Below are 25,924 nucleotides of genomic sequence, written 5' to 3'. Positions count from 1 at the left end.
TTCAAAAGTAACTCATTTTTTCTGATTTCCCCTCTTTTTTTTAGCATTTTATTACCTTAACGAATTAGGATTCCATGGTTAGTTTGGTTGACATATTGGAAAATTATGTAATGTTTTTATCCTTTTTTTATTTGTTTTGTATTTTTTACATTTATGTCAAAATATATTTCATTGATATGATGTGAGAGTAACTGGGTTAGCAATAAAGGAATTAAGGAATGTAAGTTTTGTCAGCTCTCCGGATAACTATGAATTATGCTGAATTATCATTTAATTAGTTGCAGATGTGTAAAAAAAGGATTGGTGTTTCATTTGAAATACTATTTTCACATTTTTCTTTTTGCAACAGCTAAATGAGATATTCATTTATTATCACCTATTGGGACAATACTGTCTCCAATTGTTTTGGATGCGCTCTCCTAGTTAAACGTTTGCGACAGCAAGGCCACAGACTATGGATGGAGAAAGGGACTAGACAATCTAAAAAATATTTTGCAGACCCATAAGAATTGTTTCTTATCCTCAATGCCATTGAAACTTGTATCGGATATATATGTGCTGTTATATCATGTGTATTCAGTTGACTGCATATTGTTTTGTGATGATGTCTTAATTGTTGTAGGGGGATGTATGATATATGTATTCTTTGTTTGATGTTTACAGTTTTTGCATAATTGAGTGTCTTTGTTATACAAAAAGGGAGACTGAGTCATATAGTACACATTAAATAAATGCAACTTTTTTTGTTAAATATTTTCAATTTTGAGAATGGGTAATAATGTTTAACCATGAACACAACCCAACTATTTTAGTTGTATTTTACTGTGCAAGTGAGGCATAAGTAATGTTATGTTATTTGGCATTTGTATAGCGCCTTTTAACATTGGTATGATTCCAAAGCGCTGTGGGTTGAACGCCCTCGTGCACCGCAGTCCAGGCCAGTGAATAGAGTGACGTAGTACAACGTGCTTGGGTGCATTCGATATGTGTGCAGTCAAAGTGGAATAAATCGCGTGTAGCTGTATACTAGTGCTAAGTGTGGTGCAGTGGTTGTGTGAGATCTGTAGAATGTGTGCAGCAAGACCAGTGGACTTGGGTATCTGTGTTCTGGCGGCGCTGGAGTTTATGGATGAGACTGTCTGTAGATAGGCTGATTTCGAGGGGTATAGCTGTGTTCTAAAGACTGTTGAGGTGAATGTGGAGGTGTATATGTATGTGTGCAGTTAGGACGAATTAATCAAGGGGTGGAGCTGCATTATATTGTTTGTTGGTGCAGACGAAAGAGTTAGCAGAATGGTGTGTTTGAGTGTCTGTGTGCTTTCCAGGAGAACCCTGTTCCTGTTGAGCTTCCAGTACCTGCCAAAACAGTGATATCTGTCTTTGGGTTCGGGCTATAAGGCTAAGGTTCTCCCTGTGTTTTGTTGGGTCAAAACGCTTTGGCAAGCACTGACGGTAGGTGACAGGCAGATCTGTCCCAAACTCTTGTCGTTAATATAAAGGTGCTAGAGGCGTCCTCGTCAGTAGTTCTGCTGAATGGATTCCCTGATCGGTATTTCTACTAAAAACATTTCCAGATAGTTGGGATTAGTAAAGAATAAGTGCTAGAACGGTGCTCAGTATATAGCTCTGCTCATGGATTTCCAGATGTGTAGGATTAGTAAGCACAAGCATTTCCTGGACTGATATCTTAGGGCATATTTGCAGGGCAATGATCAAATTCAAAGTACTCTTAGTGCTTAGGTTGATAGTTCTGCTAGAGAGATTCCCGGTAGGTAGTTCTGCTAATACATTCATTGACTCATTAGCAAAATAAGTGCTAGACGGCCCCCCAGTATCTAGTCCTGCTCTTAGAATTCCAGATGAGTAGGATTAGCAAGCATGTGCATTTCTTGGATTGATAGCACACTGCATCAGTTCATGGCATTGATCAAGCTCATGAGTGCTATTAATGTTTGGGTTACGAATCCAGCACAATCAGTCCAGAATTATTGGAGATAGATATCTCTAAGCCTCAGCGTGTACGGTATTCCTGGTGGAAGAAGGCAATGATTCAATTACATCATGTACATGGGTGCTACTACGATTCTGGTTTCGAGTCTGGCGCAAGGCTGCAGGTAATGGGGGTAGATATCGTCTGGCCTGAGGGTATATGAAAGGGATCGTATTGCGCGGGGTGCCACGCCATTTGTTGGTCGTGATGGTAAGTTGAGTGTTCACGGCATTCCCTTGTTTGTTATTGAACGAAGAGTCAGGTTTTGAGTGCCTTCCAGAAACCGCTGTAGTCTTTGCTGTGTCTAATGAGGGGAGGCAGTGAGTTCCACAAAGTTGGTGTCAGGGTTGAGTAGGCAGTCCCTCCAGTCCTGGCCGAATTGGAAGTGGGGACCACTAGGAGGAGAGCAGTGCTTGACCTTAGGGGTGCAAGTTGGGTGGTAAGTCGTAATGTTTTCTTGTAGGAATATAGGGCCTGCTTGTGCACCGCTTGGTGGGTAATACATAGGAATTTTAAGGTGGCCCTGTGTCCAATTGGGTGCCAGTGTAGGGTGCAAAGGGCAGGTGAGATGTAGTCCCTTTGTCCGAATGCAAGAAGCAGCCGCTGAGTTTTGTACTCTTTGGAGTTTGTTTAGCTGGTTGGCCACTGCAGCAATGTAGAGGGAGTTTGCATAATCAAGTCGGGCAATGGACATAATTGAAGCCAGTCTGTTGGGGCAGATGAGGTAAGGGAAGATGCATTTCAGGAGCCTAAGATGGAAATGACAGGAATTGGATGCATTGTTGTTGTGGTGAGACAGAGTTAGGTTCGAGTACATTGTGCAGCTGAGGTTTTAGACAGTGGGGGATATCAGGGGTGGGTGGGGGGGATCAGGAAGTGAGGGTGGCCAGGCAATCAGTTTTGGAAATAGAGCAATTTTGCTGCATACCATGATCTCCGTTGTACCTGGGTTCAGAAGGAGATGGTTAGACATCACCCAGCGGTCAATGTCTGTGAGACATGCTGCTCAGTCAGGGGGAGGGTAGGTAGTTGATTAAGAAATTCTCAGGATGATTTGTGTGTCATCTGCATAGGGGAGGGCAGGGGGGTCATGTAAAATTTTAAGAGGAGAGAGAGGCAGGCGCCTTTGGGTACTCCAATATTTACTGGGCGTGCAGAGGAGAGAAAAGTGAGGAGATGGATGATTTGTTGTCTATTAGTGAGGAGTGAGACGATCCAGGTGAGAGCTGAATCTCGCATTCCTAGGGAGTGCAGTCTGTCAAGGAAGATCATGTGGTTAATTGCATCAAATGCTGCTGAGAGGTCAAGAAGAATCACTGCTGTGCATCCTCCTTCTGAGTCTGCTGTGACTTTGAGGTCATCCCAGATAGAGATCAGCGCTGTTTCTGTTCCATGGTGAGGACGGAATCCTTATTGTGCGGGTCTAGGAGAGGGTTAGATTCCACAAAACCATTGAGCTGTGAATATGCAGTGCGGTTGATGAGTTTTGCCAGGAATCAGGTGTGTAGTTGATTGGTAGGAGAGGGTTGAGGGATGCTTTTTTAAGCAGAGGTTTGACATGTGCAGTTTAGAAGGATTCTGGGAAGTTGCAGATGTGAGGGTGTTGTTGACAATGGACCTCGCCAATTCTCCTGCACAGGTGGAGGCGAATATTTCTTTGAGGAGAGAGGCGGGAAAAAGGTTGAGGGGGGAGCCAGAGGGTCAACTGACGTACAGTAATTTCGCAACCTCCTCGCTCGAGATAGGGTTGAAGGAGCAGAAAGAAGTGTTCTCAGGGGGAAGGACAGTTGGATCTAGTAGAGCAGGTGTAGAGCGAGTGGATAGGATGTAGAGTTTGTCATTGTAGGGCTGTTTTGTGTTCCACCAGGGAGTGCAGAGCATTTGTGAGGAGGCAGTCAGGGCAGTCAGGGCTGCGGTGCAGGGTGGGATCAGGAGTTCACAGATGATTCTGTGGAGCTCTTTGCTGCCGCAATGACAGTCCAGGATCCTTTTATTATAAAAGGCTTTTTTGCCCTTTCGGATCTCTGATTTGTAATTTCTGTAGTGGTGGGTGAGTAGTGATTTGCTTTGCAGGGTTCTGGACGCTCGCCATTTGCACTCGAGGGAGTGGTTATGTGTTTTAGAATCTTCATGGGGGGATTGAATCATTTGAGGGTACGTCCTTTACAGGAGGGAGCAGACTTGGAAGGGGTGTGGGGAATGAGAGAGTCGTTTAGCCAGGAGTCGAAGAGCTCTGTGAGTAAGGGTCTAACTGTGGTGCGGAGTGAGTGAGGGCGCTTAGCAGTGCCTTGGCCATGTCCGGTAGTATGTTGACCTTGTTCCAGCAGTTGAACTGAGATGTAAGAGTAGAGGATGTTTTGGGGGGTGGCGGCGGTGTGTGGAGATAGAAAGGTATGGCAGAGTGCTCTTTCCAGATATGGGGCTAGCGGGTGGACACAGAGATGAGGTCAGAAGAGCTGAAAATGGCATCAAGGGTGTGGCCAGCATTATGCGTGGGTCCTCCAATATGCTGGGTGAGGTTGAGTGCCTCTAGGCTGTCGACCAGGGGTAGAGTCGTGGAGTTGTTGGGGACATCGTACCAGATGTTAAAATCTCCAAGTAGGATGAGTGCAGGGTGGTTAACTAGAATGGCTGCTAGTGAGTCGCATAGGCTGTTGGCGAAGTGTCTGTCATAGCCGGGGGCCTATAGACAAGTAGAATGTTGTGTGAGAGATTAGTCGAGAGAGAGAGTTTAACTAGGAGGGACTGGGTTGTGTTTCAGTGAAGGTAATAGAGATGTGAGGTTTGTGCTGGATGGGTAATCCGCCAACTCTAGAAGGTCTGTTGTGGGTAATTGGTGAGTAGTCAAGTGGGAATGCTTTGTGAGTGATAGGTTTGAGGTTGTCTGAGAACCAGGTTTCCGTGATGAAGATAAGATTGGGGTTCTTGGAGGTTAGGAAATCATAGATGCTGTGTATATTCTTGGCTACGGAGTAGGCATTGAAGAGGAGGCAGGTGACTTTGTGAGAGGCAGTGGGGGCAGTGTTTTCCCAGGCCATGTGTCTGGGGTTGGCAGGGCTGGGATGGTCGGGGTTGCCAGTAGGTTGCTGTTGGTGGTGGGGGAGGATTGATTGGGTAGGGCAGTGTACTAGGACGGGCAGAGGTGGTCAGGGGGATACTGTAAATGGGTACGTAGAGGGTCATGGGTGGTTAGGGACCAGGAAGAGAGGGTGGGCGTTCATAATTCTTATACTAAGTAGTGGCACGGGGTGGGCAGTTTGGTTGGTAGCGAAAGGCAACGAAGGTTGAGGAATGGTGGGGAGAGGTAGTGGGTTGTTCAGAGGTGTCTGGCTAGGTGATGTTATAGGTTGGTGCGCAGGGCACAGTTGGTGCATGGAGGATCGGAAAGGGAGAGAGGAAGAGAGTTGAAGGAGAGGGAAGGGGGGTGGAGGGGTGCTGTCATCAAGGAGGGACCTGGGAGGCATGGGTTACAGCAGGGATGTGGTAGTGGGACTAGGAGAGGCAGGGTCGGTCGAGAGGTGAAGGGAAGGTGAGGTATGCAGAGTTGAAGGGGCGAGGGGCATCAGCTACCTCTGAGATTTGTGCATTTGGGTGCTGAAGGAGTGTGTGAGAGTGTGGGCGGTCTGCAGGGAAGGGGGTTGAGGCAATGGTTCAGGAAAGGGCAAGTCGTGTCAAACTGAGAGAAGGGAAGGGGGTGGCCGGGGGTGGCCTTCTGGAAGTGGTCGATGTGATGGAAAGGGTTGTGTGTAGGTGGGCAAGGCTTGCAGAGGGAGGTGTGGGTAGGGGAGGGAGGTGGATGTAGTGCATGAGTTGGTGGAGGGTGTAGGCCTGGACATGGGAGAGGTTGGGCGTAAGCTGTTGCAGCACCTCCGAGGATTCATCTGGGGTTGTTTCGGAGAGTGTGTGGAACAGATTGAGAAATTGTGAGAGGGAGGGTGTCTTGTTGGAGGGTGCGGGAGGACAGAAGGGGCAGTTGGGCAGAGGAGTGCCTCCCCTCATGTGAGAGATAGACTGAAACTGATGTGTGGAGGTCCGTGGGGTTGTAGCTGTGGAGGCAAGGGACAGAGGTGTAGAGAGATGCAGGATGTGTTCCTGAAGTTAGGCAGAAGGGTTGAGCTGGCGGTGGGGCAATGTGTTTTGGAGCACCAGAGGGCTCCTCTGGTCTGAGAGCTGGACACTGGGTGGTGGGAGGCTTTTGGAGGGGGGAGATCTAAGTTGTCCATGTGTCAGGCTTGAGTGGGTGCTGATCGCCATGGTCACGTAAGGGTGTGGCTGGAGGTGGGCAGGTTGGAGGCACTGGCAGTAGCTGTGGTTGAGATACTTCTGTAGATGGAAAGGTTGGATTTGAGAAAGTCTGACCAGTGCGCGCTGTGACAAACCAGAAGGTGTCTCACCCACTAGCCCCGGGCATCTCTCTCTCAGGTGGCCAGGGCATGGCCATCGCCTTTGGACCCAGACTGTGGGTTTGTACCAGTCCAGGAGGATCACCTGCGTGAGGAGTCTTCGGGGAGTGGGAGTGGGACACTGGAGGGCGAGACGCGGCAACCCTCCCCATGTAACACCTTTACCCCATCCTACCAGGTAGGATACATGGGAACTTTACCTCCCCTTTTCCTTAGCAAACACTTCCACACGGATAGCCCACTCTGGGAGAAAACAGACTCACACCCGAGCAGTGTACCTGACATGCTACTATGGTCAGGTGAAGTAAGGCAATTACTGACAATCACTCAAACCTGAGTTCCATTAAACTTCCCCACACAGAAAAAGGTGAAGCATGAGAGCACACTCTGAGTGAGGCAAAGCACATGAAGGAACAGCAGTTTTGAGTCTGCAGCTGAACGAAGGGAGAAAGACAGGAAACCAAGAAGGGTTTGCAAGGAGGGAAATACCCTTGACCTTTTCGGCAAGAAACCGTTACTTTTAAGATACCTTCGAAGCAGAAAGCATAAGGCCAGGATTCCAGACTGAAGAATCCTGTATTATGTGTCAGAGATGCTGAAGGCCCTCCCGCGTAACCGACCAAGGTAGAGAGGAGCAGCAGCCGCTGGGGTGTCTTCGTTGGCTCCAAGAACAAAGAAACATCAGAGAGATCAACACAGCCGGTGAGTTGGGGAGAATGAGGCAAGACCGGTCTGTGTTGAAGTCAAGGTTGCACGCAGCAACATTGTATAGAGAGCGCTGGAGCGAACATTGTTAAACGTGTGTGATGAAAGACGCGAGTAAAGCTAAACTGCTGATGAATGTTTGAACTTGAGAAGCAAAGATACAATACTGTTAACAGAGTAGTCTGGCACTGTGAGTTTGCTCAATCTAAGGTCTTAGTAAGGTATCCCACCAAGAGAAACGAAAACCGAAAGATTGATGAGAATAACTTGTGAAGTGAATCAAAGTGGTACTCTGACGGTTTAAGCAAAACCCATCACACATTTGAAAGTCTTTGATTTTTATATTAAGAGGATCCGAGCCCGAATGAGGGAGATCCATGGCCCGAGCCCGAAAGAGGGAGACCAAGAGTAAACATTGTGGTGCAAAGAGACCAAGAGTAAATATTGTGGTACAAAGAGGTCCAAGCCTGAAGGAGGGAGACCCATGAGAAATACTGGAAGCAAGAACTTGTGCATGGGAAGATCCTAATAGAAATGGAACTTTCATATTTGTTGGTCACAACAGGCCCTCGGCAGTAAGAGATTGTTTTTGGAAAAGAGACTTTGGCAGAAGACCCTGATATCTATGCTTTGAACTGTGTCCTTGTGGCAGAGAAGCCAGAGTGTGCACGAATCTCAAACGTGCAGCCTTTCCCCGTGCTGAAAACGTAGGGAAGGGGAGCCAACTGCTAAACCGTCCTGACATATTATTTCTTGGTAACTTTTCTTTATTGCATACATTATTACATTATTAGCCCACATCCTTTTGTATTTAGAAGTAAGGATTGGCAATAGGTTTATTGGTATAGATCCTTTTATTTTGACAGAGACTCGACTAGGACTGAGCCATTATTATTTGATGGTCATAGCTTGCTCACATCCTTAGATTTAGGTTAGATAGGCGTTCAACCAACCCAATGAAGTTCAATAAACACCCTTAAACTGAGATCACTTGTGTCTGTCTTAACTGTTTGATACTATGCATTTCTTACAGCGCTGATGCCCAGTTTTAGCCAACAGCAGCTAGTATAAGCAGCTAAATTAGACGCAGCATCAAATAAGTATAACTGTTTAGAGGAGAGGTACCTGACTACCTCAATAGTGGGAGAAGATGCCTAAGATGGGGCACAACAGTAAAAAAGGCAGCCCTAGGGGGGCGCTGTTGCGCACGACAGAAATGGCCGCCTGATTTCAGAGCTCCCGCTCCACTGAGAAATCCTGCGCCATATCATCCGTTACAGCACTGCCTGCTGAGCCCAAACGGTGTGGGAAGATAGCCCATCTACCCATGGTGGGTCAGGTGAACTCCTGTGGCTCAGAAACTAGAAACGCCGGAGATACAGAGGCATACAGATCGGCCGACACACGCGGCAAAAGTGATCCGACGGCGAGCTCCAGGGAGGTCTATTCGAGAGCCGCTGGCGCGGCTGAGGGAGCGAGGCTCCAGCTGGGAGGAGCCTGAACTGCAGCCTGAGCCCAACACCCTGCCGGTGATACGCGACTGTCTCTGAGGCTGGCTGGGACACGGACGGTAAGGCTGGACGAACCGGCACACGCTCTAGTGCAGCCCCGGTGTGTGGCGGTCCGCGGCCGCTGAGCTCCAGAGAGCCTCTCACAGATCCTGCAACATAATACGGGGCGAAGCTTGCAGCGGGTCCGCGATACATGACCGCGCAGAGACCCGGCGATGACGACATACGCATTGGCGTCAAGTAAGGAGGCATGGTTGGACGGCGGAGGGGGGGGCAGAAAAGACACATAATTATCCGGGAGGAGCGGCTGGCACAGACCCGGGGACAACTTCATTGAGCTGGCATATGCAATCTGCCCACGTTGCTAGGCCGGCGAATCCCGGCGGTGCACGTATCACTATAGAGTGACTGGAGCGTTTCCTTGGCTCGGGGAGCGGCCCCTCTAAGGCCCCCAATACTAGCGGTGACCCCTCTGCCGGGGTGGCACTGGGCGGGCCGTTGTGGGCCCACGCTCCAGTGGTGTGCTCTGGATCCCAGGCGCACTATAATACGCGCCATAAGACCTCCGGGGGCACACACTGACATTACTATTTTTCGAAATACGGAGCACACTCCACTCGGGGGACCAGTCTGGGTGGATGTCCTAAACAAGCTATCTCCGAGATGTTCCTGTTGAGGAGGGGAACGAGACAGGGTTGCCCGTTTTCACCCCTGCTGTTTGAATTAACCATCGAGCCAATGGCGGCTGTGGTCCGTCTGAGACACGCGGATAGAGGGATTAAAATGAAGGGATCCACCCAGCTAATCTCGCTCTATGCGGACGACACATTACTATATGTCAGGGAACCTGAGATAAACATAGCACCCATTATGGCAGAGGTACAGGAATTTGCAAATTATTCTGGGTATGCGATGAATAAGGCTAAATCGGAAATATTTCCTCTCACACCAGCTACCAGATGCCCCGCAGTGACAGATGGGCTCAAATGGTCAGAAGACCATATTAGATATCTGGGAATTCTGGTCTCCAGGAATAAGCTAACACTATACACAGATAACCACGAAAGTGCCCTGCAAACTTTAACCACCAAACTGCAGATGTGGGGGCGGCTCCCAATTTTTTGGCCGGTCGAGTCGCTATTCTTAAAATGGTCATCCTGCCTAAACTTTTATACCTGTTTGTCAACATCCCTATATGGCCTGGCAGAGCCTTCTTCGCCAAACTCAGATCCATGGTGGTAACATTTCTTTGGAACGGTAAGACAGTGAGGATAGGTTGGGAAAAAATGACAGAACCCTATTCTTCAGGAGGTATATCAGCCCCTGATTTCGAGCTTTACTACTATGTGGCCCAAGAACAATTTGCGAAATATTGGTACAATGATGCGGACAGTACACCCCACGCATTGATAGAGGAATACACTACACATCCCACAAACATACAATCAGTCATTTTTGATCCACACTACAAAGACACATGTAAATACAATCCGGTTAGTTGCACAGTCAGGGCATGGGAAGCTATATACAAAAGACAGAGGCTAGAGACGCCCTATAACCCTGAGAGTTAAAAAAATAAAATAAAATGGCAGCCCTAAAATTGAGACACCTGGATAGAGGGAGAAAGCTCCCACAATGGGGGGTACAACAGCCAAAGCAGCAACACCTAGATTTGGGACACCTGGATAGTGGGAGAAAATGCCTAAAATGGGGCACAACAGCAAATGTAGTAACACCTTGATTTGGGACACCTGGATAAAGGGAGAAAGCACCTAAAATGGGGTACAACAGCAAATGAAGCAACACCTAGATTTGGGGCAGCTGGATAGAGGGAGAACGTGCTTAAGATGGGGCCCAACAGTAAATGCAGTAACACCTGGATGGAGGGAGAAAGCACCTAAAATGGGGGTACTCAGCAAATGCAGTAAGACCTAGATTTGGGACACCTGGATAGAGGGAGAACACGCTTAAAATGGTGGCACAAAGTAAATGCGGTAACACCTAGATTTGGGACCCCTGGGTGGAGGGGGAACACTTTAAATGGGGATGCAACAATAGACAGTAGACAACTGGCCTACATGCACATTATGGTTACCTAAAACAATTTGCCTGAGTGCGAGATATGGCTACCTGAGATAATGTTCACAAGTGTGAGATATGGCTGACTTACTCAATATGCCTCGATGTGAGATATGGCTGACTAACATAAAATGCTTAGATGCAAAAAATGGCTGACTACTACAATATGCATGGATGGGAGACATGGCTGACTAACACAATATGCCTAGATGCGAAATATGGCTGACTAACACAATATGTCATGGTGCAAGATATGGCTGACTAACACAATATCCCTAGGTGTGAGATATGGCTGACTAACTCAATATGCACAGATGCGAAATATGTCTGACTGACTCAAAATGCCTGGATGTGAGATATGGTGACTAACTCAATATGACTAGTTGCGAGATATGGCTGACTAACACAATATGCCTAGATGCGAGATAATATTGACTAACACAAGATGCCTAGAAGCGAGATATGGCTGACTAACACAATATGCCTAGATGCAAGATATGGCTGACTAACAAAATATGCCTAGATGTGAGATATGGTTACCATACAACTGTGGGCTATATGCATCAGACTACATGCTAATAGGTAATAAGATAGGTGGGTACATTTAATGTGGTGGCGAAATGGATGTACCCCCTGCCTGAACCACACTTACCTTGTCGGTCGCTCTTGGTTGACGGCTGTGCTGCAGGCTACACTGGCGAACACTAGCACACACGATCTGGAGCTGCTTCTGCAGGAGCAGCCCTTTGCCTCTGGGCACTCTGAGCTGCAACGGGCAGTGGGCTGCCTGGTGTGTTGTGAAATATGGGCGCAAAGGGCCAATCAGAGTAGAGAGCGTGCAGGGAGGCAGGCTTATGCACTGAGAAATCAGGAAGAAAGTCGCGCTGAGCTGCGGGGTCTGCTAAATCACTAAAAGGCACAAAATGGGCTATTTAAGTTTTAAAAACAGCGGATTACAGGTGATATCCCCTCACCTTTGAGCCGGGTACCAAAGTGGCTGAGGGAGGCCGCGAAGCGGTGGGTCTAGACCCACACTATGTTGTTGCTGCGCATTTAGCCAATCAGGATAGGGGGCGGGCGGGGAGGCGAGATTATGTACCAGGAAATCAGGAAGAAAGTAACGCTGAGCTGCAGGGTCTGCTAAATCACTAAAATGCCAAAAATTGGCAATTTAAGTTAACAGCGGATTACAGGGTTTAGCGTCTCACCTCTGAGCCACGGACCATAAGTAAGTCAGGCCAGGCAGATTCAACTGGACATCATGACACCAGGCCCTTCTGTGCTAGATGGGCATCATGGAATTAAGCCCTACAATGCTTTCTAGGCAGAATTAAGTCAGGCCTGGCAGGGTCAGTGGAACATAATGGGACCAGGCCTTGCAGTCGTAGTTGGGCATAGTGGAATCTGGTCTTAAAGTGTTCCCTGCAGTGCTAAGTGGCATGGAAGAATAAGAATGTTGTTTTCCATTGCTAGTTGGGCATAATGGAATCAGGCCTTGCAATACTAGCTGGGACTAGTTTAAGCAAGCATTGCTGTGCTTCCTGGATTTGGTCTTCTAACTGGTCATGATGTAAAAGGTGCTTTGCTGTGCTTACTGATCATAATGGAGTCCAGGCTTACTGTGCTTGCTGGCAGTAATAGAATCTACCTTGCTAGGTCAACTGGTACTTCTGTAGTCAGAACATTATGGGCTAACTGACCCTAATGGAATGTGGTCTTGATAGCTAACTGACCCTACTTGAGTCTGGCTGTTCTGGGACAAAACAGAATACCATCTTGCTGTGCTCACCGGGCCTAAAACAATGGAGCTGTGTTGTACTTACTGGAATCTAAGAAAATCAAATTGTGCAGTGTTTACTGTGCATAATGGAAGCATGTCTTTATGTGCGAGTTGCCATAATGGGCTATTATGGATTCTTGCTCATGATGCGGGGCCCGACACAACTGTGTATGTTGTGCGGGTTGTGCAATATGAAAATATGGCTTGGCTGTGCAAGGCAGAAAGCAATCACGGCCATACTGTCTGTGCTAATTGGACATAATGAATTTGGGCGATTCTGTACTGACAGGCTTTAATGTAAATGAGCAATTGTGTATTTATTGGGCATAATGTTATCAGGCCTTCCTGTGCAAAAAGGCAGTGAGGAAACTCTTACAAAAGGCTGACAGTGCGTCGTCATCCCATGTAAAAAAAACATTAGTAAGAAATGAGTAATTATGTAGCACCAATCTCCAGGGACGATGCTATGCAGTATGTTGACACAGTAGCCTAGGCCGCGTGAATTAAATATGGCTTTAAAAAAGACCAGCCCACCGCGCTGACACAAAGCCACTTGCAACGAAGAGGGGGAATAAACACGGGGATGTTATGGCAACGGGCTCAGTGTACAGAATGTGCTGGGGTGGAAAAAATAGCCCTGGATTCCCCAGCACATCTTCCTGTATGCTGAGCGCGGCTGAGACAGAGAGAGGCAGGCGATAAGGGATCTGTTTTTATCTTGGCCAATTTCCTGCGGTTCAGCAGATGGCTGTGCATCCTCCCTAGTGTCTGAACAGCACTTCCAGAGGAAATCTGCTTTAAATACGATTGAATGTGGATACTTTTAAAATAATAACCCACTTTTATTGCCATCCTCAAATCCCCTTACCCCTCTGACTACAGGATTTGAAAAGATCTAAGATTGTCTGGTCTCCAAGATAAGAGTAGGCCCAGTTCCAACCTTGGAAAGGTAAACACTAGGGGGAATACAGCAGGCCCTCACCCAGATAAAGCCTAGAGTTCCAAACTCCCCTCCTGGGCCCGCTGTACCAAACACGAATGGCCGAACACTGCCACAAATAAGCAGCATTCTGGGAATTCAGCACAACCTTGTCATCATGACAGCAACCAAAACTCGGTAAAGAAAGGAAAGAAAAATCAGATAAAGCGACACTTTAAAGAAAGTGTGGCCAGAAAAGCAGAGATGCAACATAACTTAATGAAAAAAGAAACAGACCGAATTACCATTTTTTTCATATACCATGTGACAATTTAAAATAAGCAGTGAATGCACTTATTTTGAGGTTTTGGCTTGTGGGTGTCGTAAAGAGATTTTTAGGGGAGCTCAAAACAAATGGTATTAGTAAGAAGAGGAGAGGATGCCATTCTCAGATGGATATATTATATCTACTCCAGTGCTTTGGTCCTGCCCCCCTCCCCACACTCATGCTGGGCAGGCATTGATGGGCCACAAGCCAACAGCATTTTAGACTGTCGTGCGGGGCAGTGAAGTCAGCTCTTCTTTGGAAATTGAGCTTCTTTATCTCACTGGCCTGTCTTGTTAACTTGATCTATGAATTACAGAAATGTTAGAAGATGACTCTGCTGGGTCTGGTCTATAATAAATCTGTTTTTATTGCTTAACTTCATTCCCCCCAAAAGACTACTATTCAGTCAATTTTAGTGAAAAGATAGCATGCTTACAGAGAAATAGCAAAAGGTGATTATTAACAAATTAATGTACTTCAACATATGTGCAGTGTTCAGGAGCCTCTGGTGTTGAATTAAACTGCTTGCTCGCTAATAAAGGGACTGCAAAACCAGCTTATTTACTGGGCCAAAATCTGTCACTAGCTTGAATGAATTGTGCATATAAATCCACATGAAGATCATATTCTTTTCAGTGACCTTTAGATGGAAACATTAATGCACAGAGAGGAAAGCAATAATTATGATTGTTGTACTGTACAATGTTGCTTGTTAGAATAATGCCACATAGTAATTCACTCAACAAAGATTCTCAAGTAGAAATGTATTTCAACAGTGGGTCATTTACCTTTGGCTAATGTACAGAATGTTACAAAGAATGCCACCAGCTCCAGCTGCTGACATATGGGTTTTGGACATCTCTTGAATTGCTAAGCATCAAGTTCAGTGGGGATTTTATTGTATCAATTTCATGTGCACTCTTTATTAACTGGATAAATAGTTTATCCAATGTCTCAAAATCCAAATTCTACTACTGCATTTAGTAGCAGATACCAAGGAACCTGTTGAAATAGCCCACCCTTGTAATTAGCCTCGGCTGCATCCTGTTTGTCGACTGAAGGGACTACATCCAAGTGGTTTCTACTGGATCCAGTTGCTCACAATCACATATGTTTTTTTTGTACATTTTCTGAACCATTATAAAGAAAGTTCCTGTGCTGACTTTTCTTCCTGGCTATGCACGCCACCACCACCCCTCTCCCTGTGCCTTCAATTGCAAGCAGTGCCATAGAGCTCCCATCTTTCCCCTCCATCTTTGCCCCTTTTTGACCCCCTTCTCAGCATCCCCTCCTTCCTTGTTCCTTGTTAAAAAACAAAATAGCATGAAACTGCTACTCCCTTCTCGCCACCTCCTCTTGCCTGTTTCTTGATATATATATAGAATTATTAGAAAACTGGAGGCCTATTGGTTTCGGCAAATGCATCTAGTATATCAATGATCAAAACCTTCCTCAGGGCCTAGCTATCAACAGGGAACACTTAATCAATATAAGATGAGAAGATCCCTTCCAAATGTTAGTTCATCATTTATAAGAAGCACTGGCTGACCGGTCCTTGGAACAAATTGCTGAAGCCTGGACACAATCTATGATAAAAAATGTTTTTCTTATATAGCGCTATACACCCATAGGTCTCAGAGCACTCAAATAACAGTAGACATTATAATTCCACAGACTAGTACTCATTTTGTCGACCTCAGAAGATGAAAGGCTGAGTTGACTCTGCCGGGATTCAAACCTGCCACAGCAGACTGCAGACAAATATCTGGGTCGAGTGCTTAGCTCACTGTGCTATCTGACTGGCTATAATGGACAAGTGTGAGGGAACGGACTATATGTGCTCCCCTGTGGGGGGGATAAATGTGAATCTTCCTCTTAAATACTGCAAAGGCAAAAACAAATTAAAAAGAGAACATAAAAATGGCTCCTGCGCCCCAAAATAGCCACAGCTATTGCTTAGAGGAAAGATAAGTGTTTTTTAACATCTTGGAAGCCCGAATACCTTTCAAGGCATATAGCAAGGGGCTGGAGACCTGTATGGCTGATTGGTGGAAGTAGTGTGGAGAAAGGATGATGTGTGCCACTTACCAAACCAACCGGAGAGCACAGAAGAACCCGCAGAGAGATGAGAATGTGATAGTGGACTTCCCAAGAAATAGCCAACCGTACTACTGCTAGTTACACAAGAATTCCCTACCGCGGTTTAACCTATTTGAAAGTTTTTTTATAGCACATTATTGGGACATTCGAGGCTCCACATGGCATGAATAGCCAGCTGCACTTGTGGATTATGCCTGACCCTGCGGTGACTAGGCCAGGCATATGATGGCATTACGCATTTGAGTCTACAGTTGACGTTTAACAGCCAAAACCAATGAGCCTTGCCACTGCTCCTTTCTTTATGTAGCTTGCACTCTCACATTGAAGTCAATAAATATCAATGGATGATGGCAAATTCAGAATTAATTTAACTCCGACCGCTGTCGTAATCAAAGAAGTCCAACTTTCACATAGAGAGAGAGAGAGAGAGAGAGAGAGAGAGAGAGAGAGAGAGCGAGAGAGAGAGAGATAGAGAGAAGTTATGGGTAATAATATGGCTAAGTAGTTATTAATATAGTGCTTTTGACATAGCGGAGTGCATAGAATATTTTTATACACAATTATTATTACCAAACTGAAGTTGGTACTCATGTAAGACCCTCAATAGGCTGAAAGGCTGAGCTGGTGTTGCCTGTGACATGCAGATCACACCCAGAACTCAGCAGTATGCGCACAACCAACTGAGCTATCTTAACACTTAGGTGGTAGTACTTCTCACTTAGAGGAGTAAGTCAGAGTTACTCCAGGTGACTTTATTATGTATCAAATAGTCTCTCTCCAGGAGAAGTCGAAAGAAAGTCAGAGTTACTCCGTGTAACTTTCTTATTCAGTCTCTCCAGGAGTAAATCGAGAGTAAATCAGACTTCCTCCTGGTAGCTTCTTTGTGAATCAGGGCTCATCCAAGCAGATTCATCTGAGATAACCGTGCCACATCATTCACCTCAGCATATTACAGGAGTCTCCAGTAGGTCTCTCCAAACCAGCCTCATCCAGGCCCACACAGACTGCTTATGCCAACCACTACCCATTCCTAGGTTAAAGCGTGCCAAAGCCAGAGGCACCAGCTTGTCTGTTGTTAGGCAGAAACCTGTGCAGTTCCCTCTGGGACCACTGCAAAAGATTTAGGACTACAGGTGTTTGGCAGTAAACCCACTTGGTAGCAGTCTGTACCACACAGATTCACTTGGTAGCTGTGGCTAAGCAGTCAGACTTCCCTCAAGAAGAGTTAGGCAGTATACAGAGTATTCACAATAGGTCAAAAGAACACAATAGAACAAGTAAACACTGACCAGAGCTTGGTGTAAAAGAGATATAATTATTTATTTAAAACCACATCTAGAAAAACACACAGGCACTAATAGTAAGCAATCCAAAAACATGGTCACTAAAAGATATACACTCCCTTAAAAGAATATTAGACAAGTCTTAACTAAAGCCCCACTTATTTTCAGACAGCGGTGAGCGCTTAACGCAGATGGCACTCTAATAGTTTCTTTTAAAAAGGGAGAGAAAAGCAGAGTATAATTTGAAACAGGTCCCAACACTTTCATAAGAACACAACAAGAGAGGAAGGCAGAGTAAAACCGTGAAGTTAGAGTTCAGAGGGCCGGATCCACTTTCAGAGGATCAGAACGAAATGTGTCCAAGGTCACACGGTTGAAGTGCACAAAAGTCTTGAAAAGGTTCAGAAAGGAGTTGGACCAAAGAAAGAGACCAGTTAGAGGGTCAAGGCGGCCAGCCCAGTCCAGAAGGTTAAGGGATTATTATTACCTTGTAGCAATCTTTAGAAAGGGAGGCCTGGCGTACACGGTACCTTAAAGAGTTGAGAATACTCCAGCGGGGGCAGTTGTTCCTGGCAGCGGATGCAAGTCGGTGCTTCGTCCGGGAGAAGAGAAGATCTCATCGGGGAGGAAGACAGGAGTCCGTTGCACTGCCAGGGAAGAAACCAGCCGCAGAGTTTCTCAGGTAAAAGGAGCAGTCCTTTAATTCGCGGTCCAGTGGTAAGTGGCTATCCGGTTGCTGGGGTGCTTGGCACGGGCAATTCGACCACAAGCCGATCTGGGGTGCGAAGAGAAGAAGGTAAACTGGTTGTGCCCACCAGTCAGGGGAAGAAGCCTCTCCAGCCGGGAGATCTTCTCTGTCATCGGTAAGTGGTGAGTCGGTTCCGCAGGGCTCCACCGGTGGTGTCGTCGTGGTAGGTCGGCTCAGCTTCTCCCTCGTCGGATTCTCAGGTCCTGTGGTGACTTCTGAAGTTCCAGTCCCCAAAGCCCTGCTTTTATGCAGCATACCACCATTCACTCAGCCCAGCTGTCAATCAAACATGCTAAGTGGTGAGCCGGCCAGCTCACCACTTGGGCCAATCACACAAGAGTGCGACTTGAGTTATCAAGGTAACTCAGTCCAGGGTGCCTAAACCCCCTCCGACACCCCCTGTGGTACCCAGACAGAGTGGCAGCACTTTTGGAGGCTTCTGTGGAGAAGCCCACCAAAAAGTGGAACAAAGGGCTCGACTTGGGTTGGAGTCACAGAAGAGAACACAAACGCCATTTTAGAATCGAGTCCTGGCAAAAAATACCAACCGGCGAATTAATATTAAATAAATAAACCGCCGGTATGTTCGAGGCTATGAGAATTAAATAATTAAAGTTGGTAGCCTCGAACAATGGGAAAATCCCATAGGGATATATTCGCGGTCGAATATAAAAAGTAGTATCCACTGCCACCAGCCAAAACTCGATCAGGGGGGACGGAGACATGCCCCCTCGACTCACAGACCCCGGGGCAATCGAATTGCCCCGACCAGTACGTCCACAATATGATGGTTTGTACCGGTTTCTGTTAATAATTTGGGACTAGTAAAGCCAATGGTGACTTTACATGCCCTGGGAGACAGTAGTCAGTCCCAGGGTATGGAGTCTATGGTGTGGTGTCACTATGACACCCCTGTGTCACTGCACGGAGGGCGCTGTGTAACACACATAGTAATAACACATGAGACCCTATGGAGTAAAGGACCCCATAGCCCATAAAACACATTAACAGTCAAAGGAACACCATAAATCATGTCCAAGAGTGGGAGAAAAAGAGTCTCACTCTTGGCAGGAGAAAAAAACAAACTCCAGAAATCCAGCAAAACTGCTGGGGGACTCACTAGGCTAGGAAATTCAGCCTAAAGAGAGAATTCTCCCTAACACTCGCCCCCCAAGACTAAGGGACAGGAGGATTTAATCCACTCCTGGATGAATCTCATACCTCTAGTCGATGACATACATCCTAGAGAGACCATCAGCATTTTGGTGGTGACACCCTGACCTGTGCTCAATGGTGAAATCAAACCCTTGCAGGCAGATTGACCATCTCAATAGTTTTGGGTTTTCCCCTTCCATTTGCATTAACCATCTCAAGGGTTTGGTGGTCAGTCTGAATGGCAAAAGTAGAACCATACAAGTATGACCTAAACTTCTTCAGAGCCCACACAATAGCAGAACACTCACGTTCAATGGTTGCCCCCCTTGTTTCAGGATCCTTCAGTTTTCTACTGATGAAGCAAATGGGGTGCTCCCTACCTTTCCCATCCAGTTGACAGAGGACTGCACCTTTTCCTACATTTGAAGCATCTGTTTGCACAATGAAAGTTTGGTGGTACTCGGGAGCTCTGAGTACTGGGGCTTGGCAAAGAGCCTTTTTCAGGGTTTCAAAGGCCTGATTGCATTCCTCATTCCACCTAACCTTTTTAGGGAATTTAGGAGAGGAGATGACATTCAGTGGAGAAGCTATGGACCCATAGTTCTCAATGAAATTCCTGTAATACCCAGTGAGGCCTAAGAAGGCTCTCACCTGAGTCTGAGTAGTAGGTGTTGTCCAATTTTGCACAGCTTCAATCTTACTGGGCAAATGCCTTATTTCTCCACCTCCTACCTCATGGTAGACCACTTTACTCTGTCCAATCTGGCATTTACTTGCCTTTATGGTCAGATTGGCCTTTCCAAGAGCCTGCAAAATATATCTCAGGTTGTCCACATGTTCTTCCCAGGAATTGCTGAACACTGCTATGTCATCCAAGTATGCCTTGCAGAAGTCCTCCATTCCATTCAGAACCTGGTTTACCATCCTTTGAAATGTAGCAGGTGCATTTTTCAATCCAAAAGGCAAAACCTTAAACTGGTATAAGCCAACTGGTGTAGAAAATGCAGTTTTCTCCTCGGCATGGTCTGTCAGGGCTATTTGCCAATAGCCTGACGTCAAGACAAATGTGCTGAGGAACTTGGCTGCACCAAGTCTATCCACCAACTAATGTGTCCTTGGCAAAGGGTGGGCATCAGTCTTAGTGACTGCATTAAGAGCTCTGTAATCCACACAGAATCTAAGTTCTTTAGATCCTGCCTTTGGTACTAACACAACTGGGCTAGACCATGGACTAGTAGAGGGCTCTATTACCCCGAGATCAAGCATCTTGTTGACCTCACCTTTGATGTGGGTTCTTACATTTTCTGACATTCGATATCCTCTGCTTTTGACTGGCAGACAGTCACCAGTGAGTATGTCATGCTGTCCCTAAGGGGTCAAGCCTGGTGAAAGTGAGAACAGAGAGGCAAATTGATTTAACATAGATTTGCACTCTTCCTGTTGCTCAGGTGTCAGATTTGAAGAGAGATTTACTCCTTCAATCTTTTCATCTAAAGGTAAGCCTCTGAGGAGATCAGGAAGAGCTTCACTCTCTTCTTCTTCCTCTGATGATGCTAGAAGCAAAGCTCCTACATCAGGTCTGGAGACATACGCTTTTAGTCTGTTGGTGTGGAAGACTGTTGGAGCCTCCTTGGGGTTGCCCAAGTCCACCAGATAGTTGACCTCTCCAAGTTTACCCACAACTTTGAAGGGTCCCATCCATTTGTCTTGCAAGGCCCTCTGCCTTGTTGGAATCATAATGAGAACTAGCTGGTCCTGAGTAAACTCAACCATGTTAGCCTTTTGGTCATGCCAGTGCTTGACCAATGCTTGTCCAGCTTTCAAGTTATCACTTGCTTCTGCCATCATTTGTGACATTCTCCTTCGGAGACCTATCACATAGTCAGTCACTCTGACTGGGTTGGGGGAAGGAGCACTCTCCAACCCCTCCTTGATCAGGGCCAATGGACCTCTGACCGGATGACCATAAAGAAGTTCAAAGGGAGAATAACCTACTCCCTCCTGAAGGACTTCTCTATAAGCAAAGAGAAGGCATGGCAGTAGAAGGTCCCACTTTCTTTTAAGGGGTCCTCTAAAGCACCTATCATGCGCTTCATGGTTCTGTTGAACCTTTCAACCAGCCCATTTGTCTGAGGGTGGTATGCGGTTGAGAACTTGTAAGTAACTCTGCAGGTTTTCCACATGGCTTTCATGTAGTGGGACATAAAATTTGACCCCCTGTCAGAGATTACTTCCTTAGGAAACCCAACCCTGGTAAAAAAATACCAAGGAGGGCCTTAGCCACAGCCGGAGCTGTAACAGTCCTCATAGGAATTGCCTCAGGGTACCTAGTAGCATGGTCTACTACAACAAGTATAAACCTGTTGCCTGAGGAGGTTGGAAGATCAAGGGGAGCAACAATGTCAATCCCTACTCTCTCAAATGGGACTCCCACTACAGGGAGAGGCCCTAAAGGTGCCACATTCTTGGAGTCAACCTTACCAGAAGTCTGGCAGGTGTGGCAGCTCCTGCAGTATTTGTCTACTTCAGCCCCCATCTTTGGCCAATAGAAGTAGAGTGAGAGCCTTTCCTTAGTCTTCTTGAAACTCAAGTGACCAGCCAAAGGAATCTCATGGGCTAACAGCAAGAACTGTGGTCTGTTATTTTGGGGTACCACAAGTCGTTTGTTGTCCCCAGGTACAGACTCGGTTGGTTCACTGTAGCAGAGGTAATCTTCCCAGTGTAACCTATATTTCCCAGGCTCTTGCCCTTCAGCCTGAGCATCTGCCTGGTGGCGAAGACCTTCCAGAGTTGGACATTCTCTCTGTGCCTTACTGAAGTCTGCCCTGTTGGGTCCGCCTTCTGCCAGTAAAGACTGCAGCTCAGGATGGTCAACAGGATCCAGACCTCCAATGAGTTCCTGGCCTTCCACTAGCTCTTCTGCAGAGTCTAGTTCAACCACACAGGGTTGTACCTCCCTCTCAGACTCAGCTGGAGGGGGAGTTACTGGTGTAACTTTGTACAACCTAGGGGAAGTCCTTGTTGGCTGCGCCAGAGTGCTGGCTGTGAGGTTCTTTTTAGAAGTTTTAGGTTTCCCTTTTTCTTCTAGTTTCTTAGAGACATCTCCAGTGGAGCAGGAGTGATCTCTTTCTTCATCATCTCTTTAGGAGTTCCTTGCATGGTTCTCTCCCTTGCAGGTCTGGTGAGCTCCTGTAACCTTTAACCCGGAGGTCTGAGGGTATGTGACACTACTCCAAGAGTTTTCAAGTCATTACCCAGCAGAACCCTTCCTGGCACCTCACTTTGTATCCTGACAGGTATCTTCACAGTCATGTCATTACAGTGGATGAGAACTGCTAATTGGGGAAGCATCTGCACAGGCCCTCCGGCTAACTTGGTGAGGTGTTTGGGTGCCTTAGCAACATCCTCAGCCTGAAAAAACAATGTGTTCACTACAGTTATGCTGGCCCCAGTGTCCCTAATGGCAGGAGTCTCCTGACCATTCACCTGGACACTGTCCTTATAATACTCTTTAGTATTATCTGGGATAGAATTATAGACATCTACGTTCTGTTGTTCCCACAGACCCAGAGACACTAAAGAAACACTGGCTGAGACTCCAATGGGTTCATCAGCCAGTAATAGAAAGTTTCCACTTGCCATTTGTACTTCCTCCTCTGGAGCGAAGGCTAAGGAGACAAGCTGGACCCCTGAAGGTTTACCCTTACATCTGGGATCTTCTTTCACATGGTCAGCAGAGCCACAAACAAAGCATTTACCAAATGCTTTCTGGAATGGTGGCTTGTTCTGACCTCCTTCTGGTTTGGCACCAGGAGGTACACTAGCCTGATTTGGTTTCCCTTGTGGCTTACCCTTTTGGTTTTGTTTGGGGCCCTCTTTGGAATTGGAATTATTAGAATTCTCTTTGGAGTCCTTTTTTGGCTGTTTTCCCTCATCCTTTTTCTGAGTAGCCGCAGAATCCTTGTGAATGGCCCTGTTGGCAACCCACAAGTCAGCAGCCTTAGCTAACTTCCTGGAATCTAATTCCTTTGAATCAGCCAAGTGCTGTCTGAGCTCAGGAGAGCAGGTATCATAAATTGACTCCAACATTACAAGATTCTTCATTCCTTCATAAGTGTTAACCCTGTAACCCTTAATCCATCCCTCTAAGTTTTTCAAACTTTCACTCACCCAGGTAGCCCAAGGGGTACCATCATGCTTTTTGAGGGTCCTAGACCTCTTAAAGTACTGGGAAGGGGTCTTCCCAAATCTAGCTATCAAAGCTAGTTTCACACATTCATAATCCTTCTTATCCACCTCCCCCAACTCCATTACCACATCAGTTGCAACAGGGGAAGCCTAGAGAACAACCAGGGAAGTAACTCATTCCCTGTGATGTCCTGGAGCCCATGATTATACTCAAACATTTTTAACCAATACAACACATCCAACCTAGGTTCATACATACCCACTAATTCCTTAGGCATCCGGGGTCTTTTGGGACTGGAACTCCTAGAAGAACCAGAGGAGAGAGAAGCATTTTCCACAGACAACTTTTTCATTTCTAGTTCATGATTAAGCTCTATTTCTCTGAGTCTTAACTCAGCTTGCTTCTGCTCAGCCTGGGCATTCATTCTTCTGAACTCTAGCTCTTGGTTTCTTTCAGATTGAGCAATAAAACATTTGTACTCTAACTCAAGCTTCATTTTTTCAAGTTCAAAATAAGCAGGGTTACATGTAGGACCTGGTATAGGCCCAGTAGGTACAGTAGGTAAGGGAGACAGATGCTCAGAGTGGCTAACTTCATTAGGTTCACTTTCCTCTTCTGACTCATTATCAAGACTTTGGTTCAGATCAATACCATCACTGTTTTCTACATTTGCTGGGGCAGGGGTAGATTCCTCTGTACCACCCAGACTTTGGTTTTCTAACAATCTTCCTATAAGTTCCATTTTCTTGCCCTTCTCAGAGAGATTCTTATGTCTACACAATACTTTTAAACAATCAGCAGTTTTGGCAGACAATGATTCTAGGGTATAACTCTCCATAGCAGACATAGTTAGAAAATCAGCTTTTTTAGTGCTAAGCTCTGTGGTTAGTTGTCCTAAAGTGTTCAACAAGCACTCTGAAGTGTATACTCAATACAAATCCCACCGCTGTACATAAGTGTTAGGCAGAAACCTGTGCAGTTCCCTCTGGGACCACTGCAAAAGATTTAGGACTACAGGTGTTTGGCAGTAAACCCACTTGGTAGCAGTCTGTACCACACAGATTCACTTGGTAGCTGTGGCTGAGCAATCAGACTTCCCTCAAGAAGAGTTAGGCAGTATACAGAGTATTCACAATAGGTCAAAAGAACACAATAGAACAAGTAAACACTGACCAGAGCTTGGTGTAAAAGAGATATAATTATTTATTTAAAACCACATGTAGAAAAACACACAGGCACTAATAGTAAGCAATCCAAAAACACGGTCACTAAAAGATATACACTCCCTTAAAAGAATATTAGACAAGTCTTAAGTAAAGCCCCACTTATTTTCAGACAGCGGTAAGCGCTTAACGCAGATGGCACTCTAATAATTCGTTTTAAAAAGGGAGAGAAAAGCAGAGTATAATTTGAAACAGGTCCCAACACTTTCATAAGAACACAACAAGAGAGGAAGGCAAAGTAAAACCGTGAAGTTAGAGTTCAGAGGGCCGGATCCACTTTCAGAGGATCAGAACGAAATGTGTCCAAGGTCACACGGTTGAAGTGCACAAAAGTCTTGAAAAGGTTCAGAAAGGAGTTGGACCAAAGAAAGAGACCAGTTAGAGGGTCAAGGCGGCCAGCCCAGTCCAGAAGGTTAAGGGATTATTATAACCTTGTAGCAATCTTTAGAAAGGGAGGCCTGGCGGACACGGTACCTTAAAGTGGTGAGAATACTCCAGCGGGGGCAGTTGTTCCTGGCAGTGGATGCAAGTCGGTGCTTCGTCCGGGGGAAGAGAAGATCTCGTCGGGAGGAAGACAGGAGTCCGTTGCACTGCCAGGGAAGAAACCAGCCACAGAGTTTCTCAGGTAAAAGGAGCGGTCCTTTAATTCGCGGTCCAGTGGTAAGTGGCTATCCGGTTGCCGGGGTGCTTGGCACGGGCAATTCGACCACAAGCCGGTCTGGGGTGCGAAGAAAAGAAGGTAAACTGGTTGTGCCCACCAGTCAGGGGAAGAAGCCTCTCCAGCCGGGAGATCTTCTCTGTCGTCGGGAAGTGGTGAGTCGGTTCCGCAGGGCTCCACCGGTGGTGTCGTCGTGGTAGGTCGGCTCAGCTTCTCCCTCGTCGGATTCTCAGGTCCTGTGGCAACTTCTGAAGTTCCAGTCACGAAAGCCCTGCTTTTATGCAGCATACCCCCATTCACTCAGCCTAGCTGTCAATCAAACATGCTAAGTGGTGAGCCGGCCGGCTCACCACTTGGGCCAATCACACAAGAGTGCGACTTGAGTTACCAAGGTAACTCAGTCCAGGGTGCCTAAACCCCCTCCCACACCCCCTGTGGTACCCAGACAGAGTGGCACCACTTTTGGAGGATTCTGGGGAGAAACCCACCAAAAAGTGGAACAAAGGGCTCGACTTGGGTTGGAGTCACAGAAGAGAACACGAACGCCATTTTAGAATCGAGTCCTGGCAAAAAATACCAACCGGCGAATTAATATTAAATAAATAAACCGGCAGTATGTTCGAGGCTATGAGAATTAAATAATTAAAGTTGGTAGCCTCGAACAATGGGAAAATCCCATAGGGATATATTTGCGGTCAAATATAAAAAGTAGTATCCACTGCCACCAGCCAAAACTCGATCAGGGGAGACAGAGACATGCCCCCTCGACTAACAGACCCCGGGGCAATCGAATTGCCCGACCAGTACGTCCACAATATGATGGTTTGTACCGGTTTCTGTTAATAATTTGGGA

Source organism: Ambystoma mexicanum, chromosome 5p (genome assembly GCF_040938575.1).
Source record: "Ambystoma mexicanum isolate Mex_15411 chromosome 5p, UKY_AmexF1_1, whole genome shotgun sequence".
NCBI classification, from domain to species: Eukaryota; Metazoa; Chordata; class Amphibia; order Caudata; family Ambystomatidae; genus Ambystoma; species Ambystoma mexicanum.
The sequence above is the reverse complement of the archived record's forward strand: the minus strand, read 5'-3'. Positions refer to the sequence as shown.